Source organism: Crassostrea angulata, chromosome 1 (assembly GCF_025612915.1).
Source record: "Crassostrea angulata isolate pt1a10 chromosome 1, ASM2561291v2, whole genome shotgun sequence".
Classification (NCBI taxonomy): Eukaryota; Metazoa; Mollusca; class Bivalvia; order Ostreida; family Ostreidae; genus Magallana; species Magallana angulata.
The window spans coordinates 34,413,264-34,440,465 of record NC_069111.1 but is presented as its reverse complement, the minus strand read 5'-3'; the positions used below and the strand labels follow the sequence as shown (position 1 = coordinate 34,440,465).

The 27,202-nt window shown below is 34.4% G+C and overlaps 1 long non-coding RNA gene and 1 pseudogene across 1 annotated transcript; one reads left to right on the top strand and one right to left on the bottom strand.

The window, feature by feature from the left end:
• Positions 1–2,283: 2,283 nt before the first annotated feature.
• LOC128192216 (uncharacterized) lies at positions 2,284–25,506 on the bottom strand (annotated as a pseudogene).
• On the top strand, positions 2,534–3,994 carry LOC128183441 (uncharacterized). The gene is made up of 3 exons (XR_008243601.1): positions 2,534–2,914; positions 3,407–3,513; positions 3,612–3,994. It is a non-coding gene; the product is annotated as an uncharacterized LOC128183441 (long non-coding RNA).
• Positions 25,507–27,202: the final 1,696 nt, after the last annotated feature.

Here is a 27,202-nt window from a genome sequence, read left to right as displayed (position 1 = left end):
TATTCTACAAGAAAATGACTAAGTTCAACAGCTAATATTTTTTTCATAAATTATCACAAATCAAAATCCTAGCAATATGTACACCTCGTATATATGTACAATTGATCTGCAAAACAACAACTTCCTATCTTGAAAACTGTAGGAGGAGTTATCCGTACAATAGGGGTACCCTATATGCAATATTGTACAAGAAAATGACTAAGTTCAACAGCTAATATTTTTCTCATTAATTATCACAGATCAAAATCCTAGCAATATGCACTCCTCCTATATATGTACAATTAATCTGCAAAACAACAACTTCCTATCTTGAAAACTGTAGGAGAAGTTATCCGTACAATAGGGGTACCCTATATGCATTATTCTGCGAGAAAATGACTAAGTTCAACAGCTGGTATTTTTTTCATAAATTATCACAAATCAAAATCCTAGCAATATGCACATCTCTGATATATGTACATTTGATCTGGAAAACAACAACTTCCTATCTTGAAAACTGTAGGAGGAGTTATCCGTACAATGAGGGTACCCTATATGCAATATTTTGCCAAAAAATGACTAAGTTCAAAAGCTAGTATTTTTTCGATAAATTATCGGAAATCAAAATCCTAGCAATATGCACACCTCTGATATATGTACAATTGATCTGCAAAAGAACAACTTCCTATCTTGAAAACTGTAGGAGGAGTTATCCGTACAATGAGGGTACCCTATATGCAATATTTTGCCAAAAAATGACTAAGTTCAAAAGCTGGTATTTTTTCGATAAATTATCGGAAATCAAAATCCTAGCAATATGCACACCTCTGATATATGTCCAATTGATCTGTAAAAGAAAAACTTCCTATCTTGAAAACTGTAGGAGGAGTTATCCGTACAATGAGGGTACCCTTTTGGCAGCCGCCCGCCCGCCCGCCATCCGCCCGCCCGCCATTTTCACCATTTTAATAACCGGATTTTTCCGTTGGAAAACCCGGTTAAAAAACTAAAAATTGTATGCCGTTGAAATTTTAGATACAGAATGATGCTATCCTTTCAGGGCATTTTCCTTATTTTTTGAATGAATCCATTTTACCAATCTTCATTTGTAATGATCCAAATTTATAGCAAATTTTGATGCATTTTAATATTTTGAGATGGTCCCAACTTAAAATCAGACGGTAGAATTTAGTATTTTTTACATATTAGGTAGGAAATTATTTTACTAATCTTATATAACAATTTGAGAAAAGAGGATATCGTAGTATTTTTTAATCTGCTTTGATGTGCGAAAAATTATATATTCCTATAGTAAATGTACCTCTACTTTGAGATGGTCCCTAAAAAGAACCAGACGGTCAATTTTCTTAAAACTTCGCAAATAAACTAGAGTTGGTGTAAATTATATTTAAAAAAAATCCAAATCGGCCTCCTTTAGGCGGAGTAGTACTTTAATGGTTTGACGTGATGAGTAGCATATGCAACTGTTCAGAATCAATTGACAGGAGGTATGCACTTTCAGTTTAGCTTTTCAAAGAAATACATAAAGCATCTGGGGTAAATGATATTGATATGCAGTAGTGCATATTAAAACAAGCATTCTGAGAGTATTGCATAAGCAATACACGTTCCCTACCGGTTTGTGGAAATTGTGAAAACAATGCACTGTTATGCAGAATATCGTACCCGAACATTAAAAAATTGGAATATAAAAAATTAACTTTCTCAAATATATGTCAACCAGACGCTACAAAAGTGTAAACTTGATCTGTAGTTTGACATTTTAAAGCTGTTCAGCAAATTTCATGTTATTCCTCAAACGCTTAAAGAAAAAAAGTGTGGAAAACTGAAGTGGGACAGACAGACGGACTGTCGGACGCAGAGGAAAGCTATAGTCCCCTCCGGTGAAAACCGGTAGGGGACTAATAAACGTTGTGAATCAAAACTATTCACCAAATTATCATCGTGCAGACTGCGATAAACGCAAATTATGTCGTTGTTCCAGTGTATTGTTAACCCTTAATGGACACCATATGCATATTTGACAGTTTCTACAAGACATTTTCCAAGAGACTTGACATAAGGTAACCCATGTATACTATGAAAGGTAATATATCAAAGTTTCATATTGTATTCTTTGTCACAACCGTGTGGTAACCATAGCAACACCATATGGCAACGAACATGAATTTGGTGTTTTAAGTTTTTACAACATGCAAAACAAACAATGTTGATGTTAAATACTTTGTGAAAAACATTTAATCAACTATTTTATATGCATCTATCAGTTATTAAGATTTTGTCTTATAAAAAAGTGGTAAGCTGTGCATGGAAAGTGGCAAGCTTTTTCAGCTTTGTCATCAGCTGTGATGTTGAGATTTTCATGGAGTGTAGTAATGTAACATGTACTAGAGACTTTTTGTTTCATGACACAAAGCTACAACGTAAAATTATCGTTGTTTGGTCCAAGGTGGCTTTTTTGCGGCAGTTGTCGAAAGAGACGACGGTATATTGTTTTACTCTTGAGTGTCTGTATGTCTGTCCGTAAGGCTGTTTAAAATTAATTCTACGTTTAACGTAACCCGCGCGCGTAGGTTTCGGCGAAATCGTCGTTTTGAAAAAACAAACAAATCCGGATTTGAAAAAGTCGTTCCGGTTTGGGTTTTAATTTAGCGACTGAATTCTACATCCTGTATGAGAGAAAAACATGCTCAAAGACAGCATTGAGGTATTCAGTTTTCACAATACGAATTACGAAGAACATGAGAGTCCACGCCACTATCAAAGTAAAAAAAAACCCAACAATAATGGGTCAGACAAACACATGATCGAAGTTGGCAGTAAAAATCTTATTCGAGATTGTTTAATGTCGGTTGTCAAGTCACAGAGCCTGAACCATGCTGAACCAACTTCCGCTCAAAAAGGCAAAAACGAGGTTTGTTGTATATATTTTTTTAAGTGTTCCATCAACAAGTGAAATGACTACCCATCTTGTTTAACAAAAACGGTTAAGTTATTTTTGCATTTTTTTTAAGAAGGGGAAAGCTTAAGCAATTTCTTACCACCGCTTTACTGAAAAGATATAAAAAGAGTTTAAAAAATTACCTTTCTCCATAGACTTCAATATTAGATCCAAGATGTGATAATTTTTTTCCTTTTTAACTTTTGTTCAATTTCAGAGGTGAATGACCCTATAAAATCATACAAAGATTTCAGTGTTCGAACTACCAATATTTGGTTTTAAATATATAATAATTGTGGATGTATATACCTTAAAGTGAAGCAATGCATTAAGTCAGCATAATATACTGATTTAGATAAGAGTTTTGACATGATAATGACTGCAAATCCCTTTCATTTGAAATGTACCTACATTTTTAATAACATGTTCAGGAATAATAATTCATTCTTTCACAATATATAATAGGAAGAAACTAACAGGAGGCCCAACTAAAGTGGAAGAACGGAGTACACTTGTGGAATACACTTGTAGGGTGGCAGTTATTTCAAGAACCCTGTCTTGAGTTCTTAGAAGTAGGTACAGTGAATCTTACAACACAACTCTGATAAGTTAAATTTTAAAATGTGTCATTGTGAAAATGTATGAAATAATATCATTATTTTGATTGTAGATAATCTGTGAATCTCATGTGTTGTGCAACATTTTCCCTGATATGAAAAAGTTTTCCCTTTGGTTGCTTTGTTGATGTAAATCCATTGGATGAACCACTTGATGTGCTTGCAAGTCACTCCTTTTCTCGTCCAGTATACATGATGTACCCACAGAAAGGATATAAACAGAAATTACACAAAAGTATATGCTTTGAAAATGCAAAAATTAACATGGACTGAATCTTACCATATGTATTATATGACAGTGTTGATGTATTGATAACTGAATGGGTGACTTTCAATAAATACACACTTGTTTGAAATTTTTGTTTGTTTATTTTTTTCCTCCCTCCCTCGTAGGTTTTAAATTTTCATGTTACGTTAAACGTAGAATTAATTTTAAACAGCCTAACAAAAATTTGTCACATTTTTCTCTGCAACTAGTTATTGCCGGTGCTTTGTTTAGGCAAGCCCTATGGTGGGATCTTTATTTTAACTTTTATTCACAGATGTAAGAAATTTAACACACTCTTTGTTTCTTCACAGCAGAGCGGAGGTTTTACTAGTGAGCATTAGATCACAGATTTCTTGTTTTTTTTTGCAGTTGTATCCTTATCAGAAGTTGGAATTTTACATTGTTGAGCAAGTGTGTAGGGTTATTTGATTTTAAAAAGACTATTGTATTTCCAGCTTATCCAAATTATCCCACAGAGACATCTTCATTGTCGCTGTTAAATCGACTATGAGAATATCTTGTTTCTGCAACCCCCACGTCTACTTCTTCTACTTCAAGGACGTTGTACTAATACTAACCTGCAATAAAAAAAAATTCAAACTCATTAAAGCTGCATGGGAAGTTTTTTTTTTATTTGCTATTATGATATCAAATAATTTTCCATACAAACCAATTATCTTAGAAAGTTACAAACTTTCGCCTATTGACACCAGCAGAATCTGTCTCCCTTCCAAATTAGAAATATTAAAATTAAATAAAAATAATTTATTTATGGGCATACCAAAAAACAAAATGCATCATTCATAGGAATGTTTAGTGAAGGAAACCGTATGGTTTCGTCCCCCGAATGTTTTGGTTTATTTAACCCGCATGTTATGCATCGATTGTAAACCCAAAAAAACTTCAGACCTAATATTGAACAAAATGTACACAGGGTTATTTTTTATTTGCCATAGCATTACTCATATTTAGACACTATTAAACACGATGTCAAAGTCGCGTATATCTGCGTAAGAAAATTGATTATGTTCTTATGAACTTTTTGGGTTAAAAATAGATAAAGTTTCAATGAAGAAATCATATCCCCTTTCATCATTTTCATTGGTATATGTATTTTTGGTAAAATTGTTTTTAAAAAAGGAAAACAATGTTAACTATTTCTCTTTTTTGCTTGTCAAGATCTCGGATAAGTCTACCCCCCCCTTCTTTAGCTCCTACTTTTAATTGCTGTGAATCTGTGCATGTATGGTATTCTTATCACATGAAAAAGCTTGGGTGAAAATTCAACATTTCTGTTAAAACTTGTGCATTACGGTTATTAACAAAACACAAGTACCTTCTGTTGTTTTTTGTTTTATTTGGAATGTGCAATATATCCGCAAGGTTTTTGTTGCCAACATCAATTCTATCATCCGCATGGTATTGAAACGTTAGAATTCTTACTACATTTAACTCAGACTTTGCATTTACCAGGACGTTGACGTTTGAGCTGTCTTCTCGACTCCGTACCTTTCTTATATTTGAGATTTTAATCGGGGTCTTGGCGGCTGTTGCTTCGTGAAAGGACAGTTGTTTAGTTTGGCCGAAGTAACCATTTTTGGAAACATCTGTATCCGTTTGCAGCTTTCCAACAAAAGTAACTGTAATAAGATGGAAGATAGTCCGTGGAGACATCCTTCAACTTCATCTTCTTCTAACCCGCGTTTGCACTTGGCCATGGTTTGGAGCTTTTTGGCGGGAAATAAGAAGCGAGATTTGTTTAAGATTACCTTTATCCCGAACCCAACTTCTTAAACACGTGATTTAATGCTGTACCCTTGATTAAATCACGAATTGCTCTGTTTTAAGTTAAGCATAAATTCGTTTTAGTCGTATGAAATAAGCTGTCCACAAAATATTAAAATGAAATTTATTGTATGAACAATAAGCGGGATTTATTTTGGGGAATCAGGAATTTGGTGAATCTTCATGAAAGATGTGCTTAAACAACCCCATTCAGCAAGTTTGCTGGAAATTAGGTGGATAATGTATTGTTCTCGGATTTCTCGTTTTTGTTATTCAGATTAACGAGCCAGATTTTATATATATATATAAACCTTTTATATCAGTATTTGGCAATGTTGGTGCAGCGGTTTTTGAGAACGTTCAGGGCTGTCAGGCTTACTCAAAACACTGCTTCAAATGGGTTATATGGATCGACTTAAAATGTTCTAGTCTAATGTGATTTTGTCAGTAAAGGAGGAGAAAAAAAAGTGTTTTCGTTTGGTCCTGAGTTTTGCATTTTTAGGAGTGAGAGGTCAATCCGTTTATTTAAAAACTAGCTTTCTTAGATTTACAACTTCTCAATGTTGCAACCTAATAGAACCTATTTAATTTATAGACAATGTAGAAAAGGTTTAGACACAAGTTCTTAAAAATGTACATTGAATGCCAAGAGAAGAAGACAAAGGTCAAGAGAAGTCACTCAGTTTTTACCAAAGTTTCTTTTATGAATTATGATAATGAAAAAAAAAGAGTATATTTTGAGAAAAAAAAGTTGATTATTTAAAACGCGTTAGTGTTTAGATGTTTTTATTGCTACGTATTAATCTAATTTTTCCAACGAAAGGTGAACACAATTTTTTTGTATACGTATCCCATTGCTTATGAACGTCAACCAATCTTGTGTAAGTGTTTCCCATTGCTATTAAACTAATCATCTGGATTCTTAAACGTTAGTTTTATTAATTAACAATTTTTCTGCATAAATATCCAAGATAGAACATTGGTTTCCCCCACCTGTTGTAGTGTAAAGCTAAAGTTCAATTTTAGGATTGAGAGCTTTTCTACCTTTACTATATAATCGTTAAAGAACCTGTTGGTCAGAATTCATTAGTTTCTAGTCTAGAAAGTATAATACTGCTTTTTCGTTAAGTTTTTCATACTCTATCACAACATTTCGGGTCCCAAAGAATAATCTTCCACCGACCCATACTATATTGCTACGAAATAAGCTGTAGGGTTTTGTGTACATTCTCTGCATGATGAGATGTAAGATTCACTGCTAAACAAGATGAATCAAAATTTGGTGGGATTTTTAATTCAAAATATTGATTTGCTTACCATCAAATCTCGAAAGTATCCTATATTAAGCCAAGCAAAATATATCAAAATTCTAGCAAAATGCACACCTCTGATATATGTACAACTGATCTGCAAAATAACTTCATATCTTGAAAATTGTAGGAGGGGTTTTCAGTACAATAGGGGGTACCCTATATGCAATATTTAGCCAAAAAATAACTAAGTTCAACAGGTGGTATTTTTTTCATAAATTATCAGAAATCAAACTCCTAACAATATGCACACCTTAGATACATGTACAAAAGATCTGCAAAACAACATTTTCCTATCTTGAAACTGTAGGAGGAGTTATCCGTACAAGAAGGGTACCCCTTCGGCAGCCGCTCGCCTGCCTGTTTTTGTTTACATAGGTTCAATATACCAATAAAATCTTTTTCAAGCTGATTTGTCTTCTTATTCATTTTAAGCATAAATAAACAGTTCCTAACGATTAACGAATGCATTTGAAGTCTAAAACTGGAATTTTTAATTCAACATTCAAAATGTAAACAAAAGCTTTGTTTACATACCGAAGAATTTCAATCCCTGTTACTCGCTTATAACTCAACAAATGAGTCAAATTTCTGTTGCATATTAAAACTGCCTTTCTGCAGCATGGTATTATTAAAATCGGAAAAATAATTTTTGACCAAAATCGTGACCATGCCCCTTTTAAGTTCCAAGTTATCTCTTGGTGAATTTAAGATGTGGCGAAATCGTTGTGCAAATGTAGAATGGCGAATTAAATAAAGGGCGAAAATAACCCTTTATACGGCAATAAAGTAAATATTGGCTAGCCAAAAATACTGATGTGTGCTATGTGTACACTGATTTTTGAATAAACGCCAGATGATGTATCTTTTTGTAGGGTTAAAACTAAACAGAAGAAAAGCAAATTACCAATTTTACCAAGGTATTTTGCATACATGTGTACGCTATTGCTGTAAAATAAGCAAATTGAAATTTTAATATATTTCTGTGTCAAATGCAATATTAAAAGTTACAACCATCAACAACAAAAAGCATGACCACTCATTATTTATATTTAATTCAATACAAAGGAAAAAATATGTTTGTGTCTATGCCTTCAGGATAAACAAAATGAACAGCTTAAATAAACATTTTGTTATTATTCCATTCATGATCAAAACATTGTAAAATGAGTATCAAAACTTCAACACATTGCTATTTGGCACTATAGAAAGTATTCTGTAATACAATTTAACAGTTTCAACACTTTATGCGTGAGTAGAAGAAAAAAAGAACAATTATAATGGTTGTCTACAAAATATATATGTAGTGAATATGTACAATTTGTTATGCCCTCCTTCGAAGAAGGGAGGGCATATTGCTTTGCTGCTGTCGGTCGGTCCACCAACAGTTTCCGTTCATTTTCTTTGCAAAGGATAAAAATATTGAAATGCAATTTGGTATACAGGTTTATCACGATAATATCTAGGTCAAGTTCGATATTGGGTACGATCGAGCAATATTCGACAGAGTTATGGCCCTTGGACTTAGAAAAATTCGAGTTATTTGCAGTTTCCGCTCGTTTTCTTCCCAGATGGTGCACTTATTAATATGAAATTTGGTATGCAGGTTTATCTCAACAAGCATTCTGAGAGTATTGCAAAAGCAATACACGTCCCCTACCGGTTTGTATTATTCTTAGAAAGCTTCCAAGCACTATTTCAGAACTATTGTAAGGGAGATGTCATGCCTTAATCAGAGATAAAAGAACAAACTCTGAGGAAATTAAAACTATAACGTTATAGTTGATATAGAAGTTAAATACAAAGTCAGTATAATAACACTCCTTATTTTATCTCATGTAATTTCGCCAAGTCCATTAAGTATTCGCCGGTAAAAATTTGTGAAAACGATGCACTGTTATGCACAATATCATTTCTTACCGTCTTCTGTATCCCGAATCAAACCAATCAGTTAAACAGCTGTACCCGACAACGAACCCGATTGTTATAATACAAAAAAAAACCTGCCGATTAAATATACAACACAATGTTTGGCACTCTTTTACAGAATTGATATGTTTGTTAGAAATGATAAAAGGAATGGTACAAGTAACGCACGATATTATTTCTAACTTCACACTGGCCTCGTTTGTTCAATACACACCGAACCTGATAACGAACCCGAACATTAAATAAAAAATTAATTTTCTCGAAAATATGTCAACCAAACGCTATAAAAGTGTAAACTTGATCTGTAGTTTGACATTTTGAAGCTGTTCAGTAAGTTTCATATTACTCCTCAAATGCATAAAAAAAGTGTGGAAAACTGAAGTGGGACACACAGACGGACGGACTGACGGACGCAGAGGAAAGCTATAGTCCCCTCCGGTGAAACCGGTAGGGGACTAATAATAACTAGGTCAAGTTTGATTTTACGTATGATGGAGCAATTTCCGACAGAGTTATGCCCCTTGAACTTAGAAAAATTCCAAAAATTTACATTTTACGTTCATTTTCTTTGTGGATGTTTCCAAGCGAGGGGGGCATTAGTGTTTCACAAACATCTCTTGTTTATGTACTAGATAAATAAATAGGAATTAATAACCAAGAGGTTTAGCCTTCTCGTTAACAATACTTATGAATTTATGGTTGGCATCTAAAGTCTAAATTAGTCAACAACTTATATAACACCTTTTGATGAATTATTGCAGATTGATTCCCAGTTTTGTTGAACTTGATCTGTTAGCTTTGTTTTAAACTTTTAATTAGCCAGTCACCATTAACTACTTTATTAATCATCCAAATATTACTATATCCACTTACATCTAAAATTGATTTTAAGTTCTTTAGCCATTTGAATTCTTTACCATTTATATATTTAGCATAAAGTAAACTATACATTATGTAACAATATTTTAACTGTTTTACATGGATAATTTTAACCAATATGCAATAATTCTTGTCTTGATATGTACAAGAAAACCCCAGAACAGATTGTTTATCACAAAAGTTCATCTGGAATCAATGTCTGCACATCAACTCGTCAATTGACTAAAGTGTTCAACTAAAATTTCAAATTATTTATTTTTAGTTAAATGTGCGTAAATGAAAACAATATTAAAAAATAAACATATTTATTGAAGCTTTGCTTTGTTTCAATTTTTATTCACAGAGATTAAAAATTATGTCTAGTCTTTCATCCGTGCATGTGTCTCTGTACCATTTGGTAATTGTGTAACGTTTCAACCTCTTTTAGAGTTTGTTACAATGAATACTTTTGTGGGTCTCTTGTTTCTGAATTCTACCCAGACAAAATACAAAGTCAGGATTCAAATTTATAACATTTATTAAGAGTTCAATATAAAGCAACAAAAAATAACAATTAGATGATAAATTATGGGTCATCCAGATATATATAAAGGTATACAGGTCTATGGGTACACGGATATATAATATAAAGGAGTACTGGTCTTTATGGGTCACCAAAAGGTATGAATTTACAGAATTAATTACTGGGAGTTGGGCAAATGGCATCAAATTCAAGCTAATACATAATGATGATGAAATGGGTTTATAACAGATAGTAAGTAATATTTACCTTTTTGTTTGGGTCCTGATTTTCCGTAATAATCTTTGGGTCAATAATGGGTCTCGAAAATCTAGAGAAAAATCTGGGTTGGATCGTTGGGGATAGACAGGGGGTGAAAAGTGACGTTAGGTCTAAAACGGCCGTATATAAAGGGTTTGGTCTCTAGGGCCGAATATGACCACGCGCGAATCGAGCGGTACCGCCCGATTTAGCGCCATGTTTGAGAGTACACAGACATTCGGCCAAGGAATAGAAATTATCGTAAAAGGAGTATTATGACTTGACGGATGTAAAATAAATCATGGAAAGGACTTGTTAATGATGCCATAGTAAATAAAGGTAAGGGGAAGGATTATAAGCTAAAACATATAATTGTGTGGGTGATCTATTTTTCGTAATAGAGGAAATTCAGGTTACCCCACTTATATACCAACGTAAACAATGATTTATGGTATGATGGTGATATTCCCGATGAATACATTAATCGATAACAATATAGATGACAAATCATGTACAACATATAATATGGAATTTATTATAACACAGATGGGGGTATAAACGTAACAGAGCCCCCCTTCTTCGGAACATTCGTCCCGAATGACATATATAACAACAAGGTTAAGGGAATATCACGTATATCAATTTCACAGAACAACATTTTATACAATAAGCAATAATGTAACAAGTTATATAAAAACAATACATTCAATTCAATGAGTATGATAATATATATCTGTAAATGAACATGAAAACATTGATAAAACAATAATACAGTTCAAGACATACCTTTACTTTTTTTATAATCATACAAATAATCACTAAATGTTTTATAGGTATTATCAGTCCATTTGTGAATAATGCATCCACACAGTCTTTAAGGAGATTTCCCCGAAATCAGATAGACTCGGTCGCGCACACAATTTAGAAAATTCCATTTACTTCAAGTGTCTTACTTAGTTCGTCAAGTTCCAGGAATTTGGCTTCGTTGCGGATCTCGTTGAGTGTGGAAACTTCGCGTGGAAGGGCGGAAGGGATGATCTTGCAGATGTTTCACAGATAGTCAGGATAAATCCATAATGCTTTGGGTTTCTGTCAAGAAAAAAAGTCAAAATTCTTGTCTGATGGTCCATGCTTACAGCTTGATGTTATACATGCCAAAATCGAAGAAGGATCCGCGTGGAGAGTGGTCTTGGTGGTTTGAAATAATATTACACCAACATTGAGGGTCACAAGTTCTTGTTGTTGAGATTGGAATGCTAGCATTTTAAGGTAACTCCGTACCCATAAAATCATGGGTTCAAAGTTAAAAACTTAACTTTTTTTTTAACTTATTGGACTTGAATTTCATCAAAAAGTAAATAAAATATATATGTATCCATACTATTTAAGATGTAAGGTAATAAAAACCAAAGGCTGAAATTATCATCTGAAGATCACACTTTTTTTGTTTAAAAATTAAATATAAGTGGATGGATACTTGTTTGTCTATTTAAATTTTATTGCTTACTATGTCAGAAAACTAAACTTAATAAAAAAAAAAAGAAAAAAATTGTTCACATTAGAAAAATTATAGCATTTAGATATATCACTTAGAGAAAAGTAGAAAAGAGTTATTTCCCTTTGTCATTATTGAATAATGTCGAATATAAGGATGAAAAACGCTTATTAAATATATCCAAGTAAACAATGATTTGAGTTTTTGATGTGCACCTATGATAAATTAGAAATTACAAATCTACTGGCAAGAATTTTAATGAATTCATGGTTTATGTAAAATGTATGACGTCACAGGAGGGTGGATTTACTTTAACTGCCTTTTTGTCCATTGTTGGTACCGGAGTTTCCAATGACGGGGCCTTTTGTGGCTTGGGGCCTTTTGTGGCTTGACAACAGCTTTGGGTTGGTTTGATCTATCATAATGGGTGCTGGGTGATTCGTCCTGATCAATTATGCCGACAGTTAGGAGTGAGATTTCGTCGTTCTGTCTCGATTCCGTTGATTCTCCTTGGCTAACTTTTCCAGAGGATTGGATTCTTCCTGCTTGTCTTCACAATCTACTGGGAGTTCAGGGAGAGATTCAGGTTGGTCGACTGGCACGGTGGTATGATCATTTCCCCATGGCCCATTTTGAGGGGAAGACGAGGAAAAAGGCGTGGGTTACACATCCTTATCTTCCTGAGATGATATTACAGTAACTGTATTTGATATTGAAAGTTCTAATTCCATAAGGGCAGGGATCTGACGTCTTGGAGAATATCTCCTCTTCTTTTTTTGGGATCAAGGGTTCTGTAAGAATGGCTCTTTTGGTTGGCTGATTTATGGAATAAACTGTAATTGCTGGGTGGTAAGGATTTCATGAATGGGATGCAAAATTTTGATCTGGATTTCTGGAAATTCTCGAGCTCAGTGGCTTCCTCCCCAGTAAAGGTACGAGATGACCTCTTCACAATTTGTAACGAATGGTTTTTGCATTCATGCTTGGAATCTTTCCTAGCAAAAACTAAACTGCAGCTCGAACATAGATGGCTGAAACCGGAATGGGCAGCTGTCATGTGTCTTTCGCAATGGCTAGGTAAGGCAAATTCTGAGTCGCACATGCCACACTTGTACTTCTGCACCTATTAAAAAAATGGAAAAAAAAGTCTTAATGAAAGGGAGCATTAGAAATTTGGTTAAGTGTAGTGGGCGAGCACAATCATCACAGAGTTTATGGGGGTTTTGTACACCTTGGTAAGGTTTCAACAGATTATGGTGCACTGTTTTGGGTTTTTGTTTTGGGGTTTTCTTTATTTTATTTGCTTCACATCATTCAGTCTCTTAACGACAGTGAATGGTCCTGTGCAAGGTCTACCCAATTCTCGACCATGTAAAGGGTATTTGGGGGAATGAAACCAGACAAGGTCACCAACAGTGTACTTGTTATAGCGTATCTTTCTGCTATACTCTTTAACCAAATTTTTAGAGGATATTTGTAATTTATTCCTGGCAAAACTATAAATTGCTTTAATTTTCTTTCGAAGTTGCTCTGAATATTCTGAAGCATATGTTTCATTTATTTCAGGAGTGGGGGTACCAAGGATTAGATCAATGGGGAGATTGATGGGACGTCCAAAGACCAATTCAGCAGGAATGACGCCTGTAGACTCGTGTACAGAGGAACGATATGCCATCATCAATTAGAGTATGATATCATCCCAGTTTTGTTGATTTTGATCAACGAATGTTGCGAGCATATTTTGTTCTGTTGGCTCTATCAGTCATGCCGTCTGATTGGGGCCTATAAGGGGTGGTTAGTGTCTTTTATATCCCCAGGATTTGGCACATTTCTTCGAATATTGTCGACTCGAAGGACCTTACTTGATCTGAATGAATTTCCAAATGGACTCCAAGTATGGTAAAACGTTTCTGGACAATTGTATGGGTTTTTTGATTCTTGATGGGAATGGCATCAATCCATTTTGTAAAATAGTCCCCAACTACCATAAGTTAGCTGTTCTTTTTCTTGTTGAGGGGAAGAGGTCCCATGATGTCAATAGCCAACCGTTCTAAGGGGCTCCCACTACATATTTTTGTAATGGTGCGTTGAGTAGCTTATTTGGGGATTTTCGTGACTCACATATGTCGTATTGCTTACAGAACTCTTGAACATCTTTTGACATGTGATGCCAGAAATATCTGTCTCTTATTAGTTCCCTACCGGTTTCACCGGAGGGGACTATAGCTTTCCTCTGCGTCCGTCAGTCCGTCCGTCTGTCTGTCCGTCCGTCTGTCCCACTTCAGTTTTCCACACTTATTTTCTTTATGCATTTGAGGAATAATATGAAACTTGCTGAACAGCTTCAAAATGTCAAACTTCAGATCAAGTTTACACTTTTGTAGCGTCTGATTGACATATTTTCGAGAAAATTAATTTTTTATATTCCAATTTTTTAATGTTCGGGTTCGTTATCGGGTTCGGAGTGTATTGAATAAACGAGGCCAGTATGTAGTCAGTAATAATATCGTGCGTTACTTGTACCATTCCTTTTATCATTTCTAACAAACAAATAAAGTCTGTAAAATAGTGTTAAACATTGTGTTGTAAATTTAATCGGCAGGTTTTTTTTGTATTATTACAATCGGGTTCGTTGTCGGGTTGGGCTGTTTAACTGTTTGGTTTGATTCGGGGTACAGAAGACGGTAAGAAATGATATTGTGCATAACAGTGCATCGTTTTCACAAATTTTTACCAGCGAATACAGGACAGACTAGGTGAAATTACAGGAGATGAAATAGAGAGTATTATTTTACCTATTTTGTATTTGATTTCTATATCAACTATATAGTTTTCATTTCCTCTGTTCTTCTATCTCTGATTAAAGCATGACATCTCGTTTACAATAGCTCTGAAATAGTTATGTGCTTGGAAGCTTTCATAGAATAATACAAACCGGTAGGGGACGTGTATTGCTTATGCAATACTCTCAGAATGCTTGTTTTGGATAAAGTCTTTTTGACACCAAGGTGACCTCCAGTAATACCATTATGTAGTTGTTTTAGGACTAGAGTTCTCAGAGACTCCAGAAACACTATTTGATATTTCATTTGGGTATCTTCCCATTTATGATAGAGAATATCTTGCATAATTTTGAAGGAGTCATATCGCACCCAATAATATTTAAGAACTTCACTGAGGTGTGGTATTTGCTCCAATTTAGGTCTTTCTTTATTCATTATCCATTCTTTGACTGTACAAAGGATAGGATCTTTATCTTGGGCTAGTTTGACATCTGTTGGGTCAGTGACTTGGGTAGGATCAACAATGTGATCCTCTTTATTAGGAACTGGGTCTTTACATGACCTTGTTGTCACAACAGATATGGGGAGTGTTATGGACTAACTCGATTTCTCTTCTGTCTTATTGCAGTGACTACAATTTCTGGGACAGGGTCTGCGAGACAGAGCAACAGCATTGTTATGGATTCGACCAGTTCTATGTTCACATACTGTGAAAGAAACTCAAACCATCTTGCAATCTGACCTTCTGGGCTCCTAAAATTTAGGCGCCAGGATAAAGAACCGTGATCTGTCCGAACCTTAAATTTTCGTCCATAAAGATAATGATGGAAATTTTTTATGTGTTGACAATTGTCAATAATTCTCGACGGGTTACGCAATAACGCCGTTCAGATGCACTAAAGGTCTTACTGTAATAACTTATCACTTTCTCAGTGTCGTTCTGTACTTGGGATAAACTGCACCTTAGCCGCTATTGGAGGCATCGGTGTCAAGGATGAATAATCCTTCATTGTTTGGGTAAGAAAGGATGGGAGAGCTAGCGAGGGCTCGTTTCAGTTTATCAAAGGCTTGTTGGCAGTCACTATTCCATAAAAATTCTGCTTTAGACTCTGTGAGTTTATGGAGAGTTCTGGCAATATCTGCAAATTTTGGGACAAACTTTCTATAGTATGAACATGACCCTAGGAAACTTCGGATATCTTTAACAGTTTTAGGGACTGGCCAGTTTTTGATTGATTCAAGTTTTGAGGGGTCCGTGGATATGGCGTTTTCACTAACAACATGTCCAAGGAAAGACACTTGTTTCTGTAAGATGCAACATTTTTAAAGATTTATTTTCAGATTGGGGGATTTTAACCTTTCAAATACTTGTCTTAGATTTTCAATGTGCTCCTCAAATGTTTTTGACAGGATGATGATATCATCTTAATAGACCATACATATCTTTCACGAGAAGTTTGAGAGGACCTTTTCCATGAGTCGCTCAAAAGTTGCACCTACATTACACAGTCCGAAGGGCATATTCAGGAATTGCCAGTGACCTCCTCCGGGTATGGAGAAAGCATTTTTTGGCTTGTCTTCAGGGGCAATTTTGACTTGCCAGTAACCACTTTTTAGTTCGATGATGGACAACCATTTTGATCCTGATAGGGCATCAAGGGTTGTATCAATTCTTGGTATGGGTTAGCTGTCTTTGAGGGTTAGATCATTTAATTAACTGTAGTCAATACAGAATCTGATTGACCCATCTTCTTTCTAACCAACACAATTGGGGAGCTCCATGGGCTATTTGAGGTTTCTATGACACCTTTCTCCAACATGTCATTTATTTCATTTTCAATTTTTCTTGCATTTTAGCCAAAGGGAGTTTTACGTGGGGGTTGTTTTATAGGAGGGACATGGCCGGTGTTTATTTTATGCTCAACTAAGTCTGTTAAGCCTTTGTCAGTTGATGATGCAGAGAAACTACTTTGATACTCTAGTAGCAAAGATTCTAACTTTTGTCTTTGCTCTTGGGTTAGTTCATTAGGGAGTTTTTCCAAGATATTCTTCAAATATATAGGTAATAAGGGCAAATCGTTTGAATGAATGGAATTGAGGGCAAAAGTTTGGATGGGGTCTTCAGGTATTTCTACAACTTCAACATTTTGTAAAGTGGCAATTTTGGTGTTCTCATATAACTTCACACTCTCATCTTTCATATTCAAATATCGTACTGGAATCTCTGTTCTATGCACCCGAGTAATGATTGTGAGTATCAATATTTTATGTTTCTGGACAAACTTATTTAAGGGTTCAATCAAACCAATTTTAGATTCAAATAGAGGATTTGTAATCCTCGCTGTGTCTACATATTCACAATGGGGAGGGATAATTATAACCTCAGCAAGACTTATCTTGCAACAAAAAACCTCTGTATCAGATTTATTAAAGCAAGCTATTTCTAGGCCCTGAATCTTTAACTTCATCTTCTGAAGGTAGAGATCACATGATTTTTTACTAAAAAAATCTAGCCCTAAAATACATGGAGTATTAATATCTGCCACTATGACTGTTTGGGTTGTTTTAAAATTTTCAATCAAAAGTTCAATAAAACATTCTCCCTGGACTGAAATGGGGTTCCCACTCGCAGATACAAGTTTAATGGGTACTAGGTTAATTTGAGGTTTTTCATTGCCCTTTAAGGTTTGGTAAAATTGGCAACTAATGATAATAACACTGGCACCTGTATCTACTAACATTCTTGTTTCTACGTCTTCAATTCTCCCTTTTACAAAAATTTATTCATTTTGTTCATTTAACCCCTTAATATCTTCCACTAAGATTTCTTTAGATTTTATTGAGTTAGGCTGGGGGTAAATAATTTCATTTTCTTGAACATCATTTGTCTTTGATACATCAATCAATATCTCAGATTCCGGGTTTTGCATAACATCTTGTGGGAGGAATTTGTGGTTTATTGAGAATGATTGGGGCCTGTCCCACTGATTTGCCGAGTTCCGATCCCTGAATTCGACACGGGCAGGTTTTCCTGTCCATTGGATCTGAATCGATTCGTTTCAGGGTTTCTGTGGCTATTTTGCCAATTTCTATTTCTTTCAAATTGTCTGGGGTGGATTTGATCTTGCCTAAAACTGTTTTGTTCAGGGGACATAACTCTTTGGGGTTGATGTCTTTGATATTTGAAATTAGAACCTGGGGCTTAATTCTGGTTTTGGGGTGGACCTCTAGAAGTATAAGTAGGTTTTGGGTTCCTATTGCTCATCACTATTCTTTTGATATCAAACAATTCTTCCCGTATGCTTTCAAATTCATTACTTTTAATCGGGTTCATGGATAGGGTGGAAGCAGATCTTTGAGCATCAGCTATTCGGGGGGTTTCAATACGAGTAGCAATGATTTCAGCCTCGTTAATATCTTAAGCTCTTGCCTCTCGTAAGCGGAGGCGTATATCAGGGGCAGAAAGGGCATCAATGAACTGTTCTAAGGCTAAGATATTTAACACACTCTGGTTAGTGGCGGGGTATGCTTGCAGGGTCAATTTCATGACAGACTGAGCTAGTTCAGAAATTGTTTCATTGTTTCCCTATACCCTAGTTTTAAGCTGGGCTCAGAAAGGTACTGCTCTCTTTAGAGATCCGAAACGCCGGTTTTATATGTCAACCAAGGATTTGTAATCAATTCTCTGTGTTTCATTTAACTCTGTTAGCAAAGCTCGGGCGCTACCAGCAAGACTACTATCCAAGAAAAGGGATTTTGTTCTATAGTCCCAGCCATGCAAGATTTGAAAATGGGCAAGGAAGTCATTAAAATCTTCTGACCCATCAAAACCTTTCAATTTTACAGGTACATTGGATTTGGGGGTTAGGTAACATGGGACATGTTTCCATTATTGTGAGAAAACTCATTTATTGGGCAGTCATGCATAGATACCGCTAGAGGGCATTGTATAGACCCATATAAACCATTGGAGGGGCAGTTAGACTCATTGTAGGTATGGGAATTGGGACTAGATAAAGTAGCAATTGGGCTGTGATAATTGTTTCCCCTATCACTGAACAATTTCCTTATTCAGCATTATCTTTCTGAAAGATTTCATTTTGCTTTTCAGCATGTTGAAATTAACTCTCATTTCATGCATATCTTGTTTAAATTTCATTTTCATGTCTCGATATGTCTCGAGCTAATACATAATGATGATGATATGGGTTTATAACAGATAGTAAGTAATATTTACCTTTCTGTTTGGGTCCTGATTTTCCATAATAATCTTTGGGTCAATAATGGGTCTGGAAAATCTAGAGAAAAACCTGGGTAGGACCGTTGGGAATGGACAGTGGGTGAGAAGTGACGGTTAGGTCTAAAACGGCCGTATATAAAGGGTTTGGTCTCTAGGGCCGAATATGACCACGCGCGAATCGAGCGGTACCGCCCGATTTAGCGCCATGTTTGAGAATACACAGACGTCCGGTCAAGGCATAGAAATTATCGTAAAAGGAGTATTATGACTTGACGGATGTAAAATAAATCATGGAAAGGACTTGTTAATGATGCCATAGTAAATAAAGGTAAGGGGAAGGATTATAAGCTAAAACATTTACTTGTGTGGGTGATCTATTTTTCGTAATAGAGTGTAGTAAGGAAGGAAGTGCACGCTCCTGCAAACCAGTAAACAATCTGCTGTTCATATGGCCGTGTAACAGATTGTTCACCAGGTATGTGCTAGAAACAATGACTTCCTTACAGACTACAGTTCGAATCACTGGATGTGCTTTTGGCAGAGAGTGACAACAAAAGACTAATTGCAAATTAATGATTTATATAACAAAATGATACGATGATTCAAGATGAACAATCATGACAATATGTGATAACCACTATGGCTATAAATACGAGTTGTAAATGAAAAACTCAAAATATGAAAAATTTGAATAATAATATTCTCAAAATATGAATAATTTGTTAATAAATACAAATCAGAAAATCTGAATATTCACCAGAAATATAAATATCAAAAACTCTAAGGAAAAAGTTGGAAAATAAATATTTTTCAGAAATATTAATAAATATGCCTGATTCTCAAAAAGTGGGAAAAAAATACTCCAAAAATGTTCTAAATAATTCTTATGAGAAAATATAGTTCAAAAATATTTATTCCAAGGGAGAAAATAAATTACTTTGCCAGAAATAAACTTTTAGGAAATAAATTCCGAATTAGTCAACGAATGACTTAATCAAATTTCACAGTGAAAGTGAAAGTAGCCAAAAAGCTGTAGAAAGTGAGTTAGGTGTTTTTGCAGTACCTGAGCGGAGTGTTCTGCTGGACAACTCAATGAGAAATGGACAAGACTGTCCTTTTATACCCGTACTTGACAATAGAAAATCAATAACTTTTATCGAACTGACAGATTGGATTTCCCTAACACCGATTGACCAATCAGAGCGAAGCTCACAAAGCAGCTCGAAATACAAAAGTAAAACAGGAAGTTACGCAAAATGTTCACAAATGGAGGATCAGGCAACATGTGCAAGTACTTCGCGTTGTGTTTAAGTTAATTATGTTTTAATAAGATCAAAATAATGGATATACACAAATAGTCATCAAATATAAGGATGTAATGATGACTTACGTAAGCCATTTCATCATATATTAAACCAGTTTTCCTACAAGAGGAAAATCAGGTTACCCCACTTGTATATACCAACGTAAACAATGATTGATGGTATGATGGTGATATTCCCGATGAATACATAAATCGATAACAATATAGATGACAAATCATGTACAACATATAATATGGAATTTATTATAACACAGGTGGGGTATAAACGTAACAATTGAATTCCTTGTTATGCCTCTCGCATTCTCCAGTACGTCTCAACGCCTTTTTACTGTACTTTTCTTCCGTCTGGGTTGCTCATATTTATTTTCCAATGTGTCTAACGTTACTAGTGGTTTTGCGCTTTCTTTTGCACCATACATTTTGTCAAATTGTTTTTCCTACCAAAAATACTCAATTTGAGCTCCAGTTGGTCCATCAATAAGTTCTTTCCAGCGTCTTAAAACTACAGTAATTGTTATTGCTTTTTGGGGGAAACAATTCATTGGAGTGTTTCATTAAGTTGAGCACTAATTTCTTTCCGCAAGGCGGTATGGTTTTGGGATTTTAATAACTTGTCTTTCTTAGCATGCGTCAGATTTACCTATATGTCTTCTCCTTCAGCCTTCCAAATATGTTTGCTGGAGCTATTTTCACTACACGTAATAGGGGACTCGGATCTAGGCGATGTTTTTGCTGATGCTGAATTAAATGATGATGGTAGTGATGAAGTGTCAGATGATGCTGGATATCTGACCTACTAGGGCTGGATTGTGTACACCATGTTTCTTGATTTAAAACGCTCTGTAAACCCAAGGTTTTGAACAATGGATCTGGTGGAATTGATGTTAAAGTGAAATGCAGAATGCTTTTCAATGGATATGAAGAATATATCACATGCCTTGATCTTTTACAGAACAATAACAAGGGGCCGAGATAATAGTATTACTGCTTAATATCAAACTTCTTGAATTTATTGTTATTTAAATATACCAAGCCAAAATCATTTCATGTAATTGTTCGGTTAGGAGTACAAAACTTGGGTGTCAGTTGTCGAATTATAAGCGAGATACTGAAGATCCCAATCTTTTATTATGTAAACAAAGCTCAGGTCATGTTATTGTTTACATTATAAATGTTGACAAGAACATTCCAGGTTAAGACCTAAAATGAATTTTTAAAACACGAAGAACTGTTTTTATGGATAACTGATATGGTTGTGCTTGGTTTGACACAATACAACTAAAAACAATAATTAAGTAATAAGAAAGGTCATTTATTAGATAATATAATAAATGACAAAGTACAAAATACAACATAAAGATGCCACAATGTAAAGTACAAAAAACACAATACTGTTAACCAAAAGGAACAATCCTGCATATATAAAACTTAGATAAATAACACTGTATTGTGACTAGAATAAACAGAACATAAGACAATCAAACATGGCAATTTCTATTTGCAAAAAAGTGTCAAAGATGGGGTTATGTTTGTTCAAAACAAATGAGCATATAGAAAGATAAGCTTAAAAAGAGATTTCCTGGTTTATTGCACCAATGTAAACACAAACATGGCACGAGCCTTGCTTACATATATAGTACAGAATTGTGAGCTCTGTATTCAGCTTACATCAGTACAACTGACATTCACATTTTGGATGACCATTAGAATTGCATTACCAAAGCATTGTAAACAATATAAAATAGAGATAAAATTCGACCAAAATCGTGACACTGTATTGTTATTAAGTTCATAATGTTAAATTGTGAAATTCCCTGCCCATTCCATATGGTTTTTGTTTGTTTTATACTTGTAGAAAAAGGCTGTATGCATTTTGTATGCATCATGAATGAAACTGGGAATATCTATACTACAATATTAAAATAATTGACTCGTATTTTTGAGCTTTAATATCGATAAATCGGAGGAGTATTGTCTTTTGTTTTATATATTTTAAACATCATTGGTACTTGAAGATTACCAATTTGTTTTTATTTTTTCTCAGTCAAGCTTCGCTAATTAATAATCAATGAAAATTCCTCAAATATTTCCAGAAAATATCGGAATTTTTTGGATTTTACAATCTTGTGCATGCGCATTACATTCACGCTAAATCACGGGGAGCTCTTTATTTTTGTTTTTCCACAATATCACACTTGCATGGATAAACTTGGAAACGGTAAAACAAATGCGTGTTAATTTTCATTGGAATTTTTGTCTGTTCATCCAAGAAAATACGGGAGATAACTCTAACACAGTGCATTTACTATTTAAAAAAATCCCGAGAGTTTCGAATGTCAACATGGTGTGTAAAAAACGTTGTTGAAATATGTTGAATTCTGCAATTATAGAATTAAACTTTTCGAAGAAATGTATTTACAGCTTCAAAGTAGTTTGTTAGGAACAGTTTGACTGTTATTTTCAATGCAACTTTCTTAATTTTCTCCAAAATCGTTTTGGAGCGATTCTGCAATTTTCTGCTACATTACGGTTATATGGAAGACATTTTAACTGTCGTGCATGCCTTTCCCGTTGTAGGCTTGAAGTTTGGTTATGCAAATGTCAACAACATACGGTGTTTCGATGTATATTTTGTAAATGCCCGGTATCATATGCAATGTAAACTCGTGCACGCACGGGTCAACGTCTAGTTATAAGAGAAAATTGACCCTTAAAGGCATTCAGGTCTATTATTACCAAAAGTTTACAATTTTTTTTTGGCCCCTGGAGCTAAGATATATTATTAGATAATCCGAGATTCCTCCGACTCTTGAACACCCTACCAACTATTTTCATTTATGAATGTTTGTCAAACATTAAATAATAAAAGCGGGGTTTTACAGTCAGAGGAGTCTCGGATTAAGGTTTAGACTTCAAAATAAAGCTTAAAATGCAACTCTCTATGATACTCTCTGTCATTTCAGTTTAAGGGCTATGGTACTCAGGTGGCCGCCAGGGCTTCTAGGCGTCTTGTTATAATACAAGCTGGCATGTTTATTTTTTTAAACTTCATTTTTAACCAGTTTTCCAACGGAAAAATCCGGTTATTTAAATGGTTAAAATGCCGGGCGGGCGGCTGCCAAAATGGTACCCTCATTGTACGGATAACTCCCCCTACAGTGTTCATTTGCAGATCAATTGCACATATATCAGAGGTGTGCATATTGCTAGGATTTTGATTTCTGATAATTATGGGAAAAAATACCAGCTTTTGAACTTAATCATTTTCGGCAAAATATTGCATAAAGTGTACCCTTATTGTACGGATAACCCCTCCTAAAGTTTTCAAGATTGGAAGTTGTTCTTTTGCAGAACAATATAACATATATCAGAGGTGTGCATATTAAAAATAAGAGATGTGCATGTAAAAATATCATTGAGATGAGGAATTAATCTGTTCTAAAAGTTGTTGAAAAAAAAACGATTAATGATTCTTTGCCTAATTATAGGAAAATAGGTTGCACAATGTATATATTCTTGCTCATGCCATATACATGTATGTCCTAGGCCAAATTCAAAAAGTTTATTTTTAATTACACTAACCCAATTTTGATCAGGTGCCAAAACAATTCACACACATTATACAGCATTTTGTAACAGGACTGCAAAATACAATTCGGACTTTGCAATTGCCGTGTTTGTATTCTTCTTCACACTAAACACAGATTGAATGTATTCTAAATGTGTTTTTCTATATCATTTGCAGCATGCATGCCCCATATCTCACAGCCATAATTTAATATATTAGCAATATAAGTATCAAAAATTGACAGCATTGTTTCTGTATTCAGTACAGTTGACTTGTTTTTGACTTCAAAATAAACATGGCTTAATTCCCTTGGCTCGCCAAATGTTTCTGTGTATTGTTAAACGTAACAAAATGCCAAGATATGTAAAGCTATTCACAATCTCAATTGATGCCACCTTTCATTATTGTGAATTTTAACTCTGTGTCTAAAAATGACAATTTTGGTTTTTTGTACATTTACAGTTAGACCCAAAACAAAAGTATAAGTATATACATGTAATGTATTTAACATTTCCTGAAGCTCATGTGCAGTTTCTGAGAAAATTACCATTTCATCTGCATTTACAACCTCCCATTTTTTAAAACTGATTTACCGCTGTTCTTCAGTAAAAGAAAAAGGAAACAGTTTTAAAGGCAGAGAATTTTTATTGGATTACTGTAGGTCTTAAATCTAAAAACCTTTAAAATTTTTGTAATTTTATTCACTTTTAGTATACTCTGAAGAAAATATATTACAATTGTCTAACTTTGAATACTTCATTTTAACCCTATCTTGAACCACTACCAGGGATATGCCTCTTGCCGAACACTGGCGCCACGTACTTGCGTGGCTACTTTTAGATTTAAAATTAAACTACGCAACGTAATTATATCAAAACCACCCCCACCCAAACTCAATTAGGGTTTCAATCAAAGATTGGCGAGAATGGATTTTCCTTTTCATTCTTTTTTTTTTTTGGCTTGTCAAAATTTCGGATAAGTCTAGCCTGCCCCCCCCCCAATCCACTTTTAGTTACTGGGACTGGGAAGATGTGTTTGTGCGGTACGTTTATCACACGCAATTATAGTTTGTGTAATAATTCAACATTCAACATTGCTGTTAGGACTTGTGTATTACGATAATAAACAAAACCTTGTTTTTCTAGAATATGCAAGATCTCCGCAAGGGTTTGTTTTCATCATCAATCAGAATCCGCATGGTGTTGAAAAGCTAGACTTCTTACTAATTTAAAATGCAACCGGTACTTTGTATTTACCAGGACGTCGACTTTTAAGCTGTCCTCTCGACTATGTACCTTTCTTACACTTGAGATTTTAACCGGAGTCTTGGCAGCTAAAGCTTGTGTTCATTTTGGTTGAAATAAACCATTTTCCGAAACACATTTGTATCTGTTTGCAGCTTTCTAACAAAGTAACTGTTATTTGATAGGAGATGCATCATGGAGATATCTTTCAACTTCATCTTCTTCTAACCATTTTCTTCTGGCGTTTGCTTTTTGCCATGGTTTAGAGATTTTTGGCGGGAACACAGAAACGTGATGATGAAACTACGTAAATCCCGAGCCTAACTTAATTATTAAACACATAATTTAATGCTATGCACATGATAAAAACACGAATTATGCTGCTTTCAAATGAGGCATGAATTGATAAAAGTGTTAAGTCGTATAAAATAATATTGTCCACAAAGTGTTAAATTATAAAAAATTGTAGTAATAAATAGTAGGGTTCATTTTTTGTATAAATATTGACGAGACAAGTGCGTAAAGAATGTCGCAGCAAATCAGGATATTTTTCTTGGATGCTCGTTTTAGTAATTCCGAATAACGAGCCCGATTTTATATAGATAGTTCAAAACACGCTTATAGTACATATTCTAATTAAATAACTAATATAAAAATAGAAAACTTAATATGTTAGTTTTTTTCGAGTCGTTTAAAATGATATTTGTTTAATTCATAACTATAATTCATAAATTCATAATTCATAAATATAACATATACATTAAAGATCGCTCGTAGTCACATAACCAAGGATGGGATAATGGAGAACAACAAACTATTATATGAGTTCACAAGCAAGTTTCTGGAAGTATAACAGGGCACTCGTTGTTCATATTTAGAATAGGAGCATTTAGATGAAATGATGATTCATATATAAAAAATAAATTGTGGTGGCGGATGTGGTACATGTAAATGATATGCGGTAGTTCAAGTTTAAGTTCAAGCTTAGTGAGCTTTTCTTATCGCTTTTTCGTCCGCTGTCTGTCTGTCTGTCTGTCTCTGTCTGTCAATAAAACTGTTACATTTGCGATTTCTTCTCCAGAACCACTGGATTAATTTTATTCAAAATTAGCACAAAGCATTATTTGGTAGAGATAATTCAAGCTTGTTTATATGAAGGGCTTCACCCTTTTTCAAAGGGAGATAATTAAAATGATTGGAAGTTTGTTGACATTTTTCAAAAATATTCATCTCAAAAACCATCTGAAGCTAAAAGCTACCACCAAAGCTAAAACTTGTGTTGAAGCATCACCAAGTAGTGTAAATTAAAAATCATAATCCCCGATGTTAAGGTGGGGTACAATATGGGTCTAATTTCTATATTGGAATATATAGAAAAAAAAAGTTTTAAAAGTTTTCTTTTCAAAAATCAATTGAACAGCTGAAATATGTGTGGAAGCATCCGCAGGTAGTTAACATTCAACTTTGTTAAGGTGGAACCCAATGGAGGATGATTGAATTTTAACATAAAAAATCATATAAATCTTCTTAAAAACCGGTTGTCAGGCCTAAAAAGCTGAAACTTGTGTTAAAACATGTTCAGATAAATAAGATTCTTAAGTTTGTTTAAGTAATATTCCAAAAAGGAAGGGTGAAGCGACCATGAGGAATCAAATTTTAACAAAAGATTGTATAGAAATAAATCTTTTTAAATCTTCTTAAAAACCAATTGGTAGGAAAAGCAGAAACTTGTGTGGAAGGATATATTCATGTATTGTGCATTCAAATTTTGTCCAAATCATGACCCCTCCCCGGGGGTGGGGTCATAATGGTAGTCGACTTTTACATAGTAATATAAAATGAAAAATCTCTAAAAATATTATTCTCAAAAACCTATAAGCCAGAAAAGCTTAGACTTGTGTGAAAGCATCTTATGGTAGTGTTGATTCAAGTTTGTTCAAATCATGATCGATGGATTTCCTGAGGGAAGATTGGGACCATCATAATACTATTTTTACATAGAAATATAAAGGGAAAACAATCTTTTAAAATCTTCTATTTGCATAAAAAAGCTACTGTG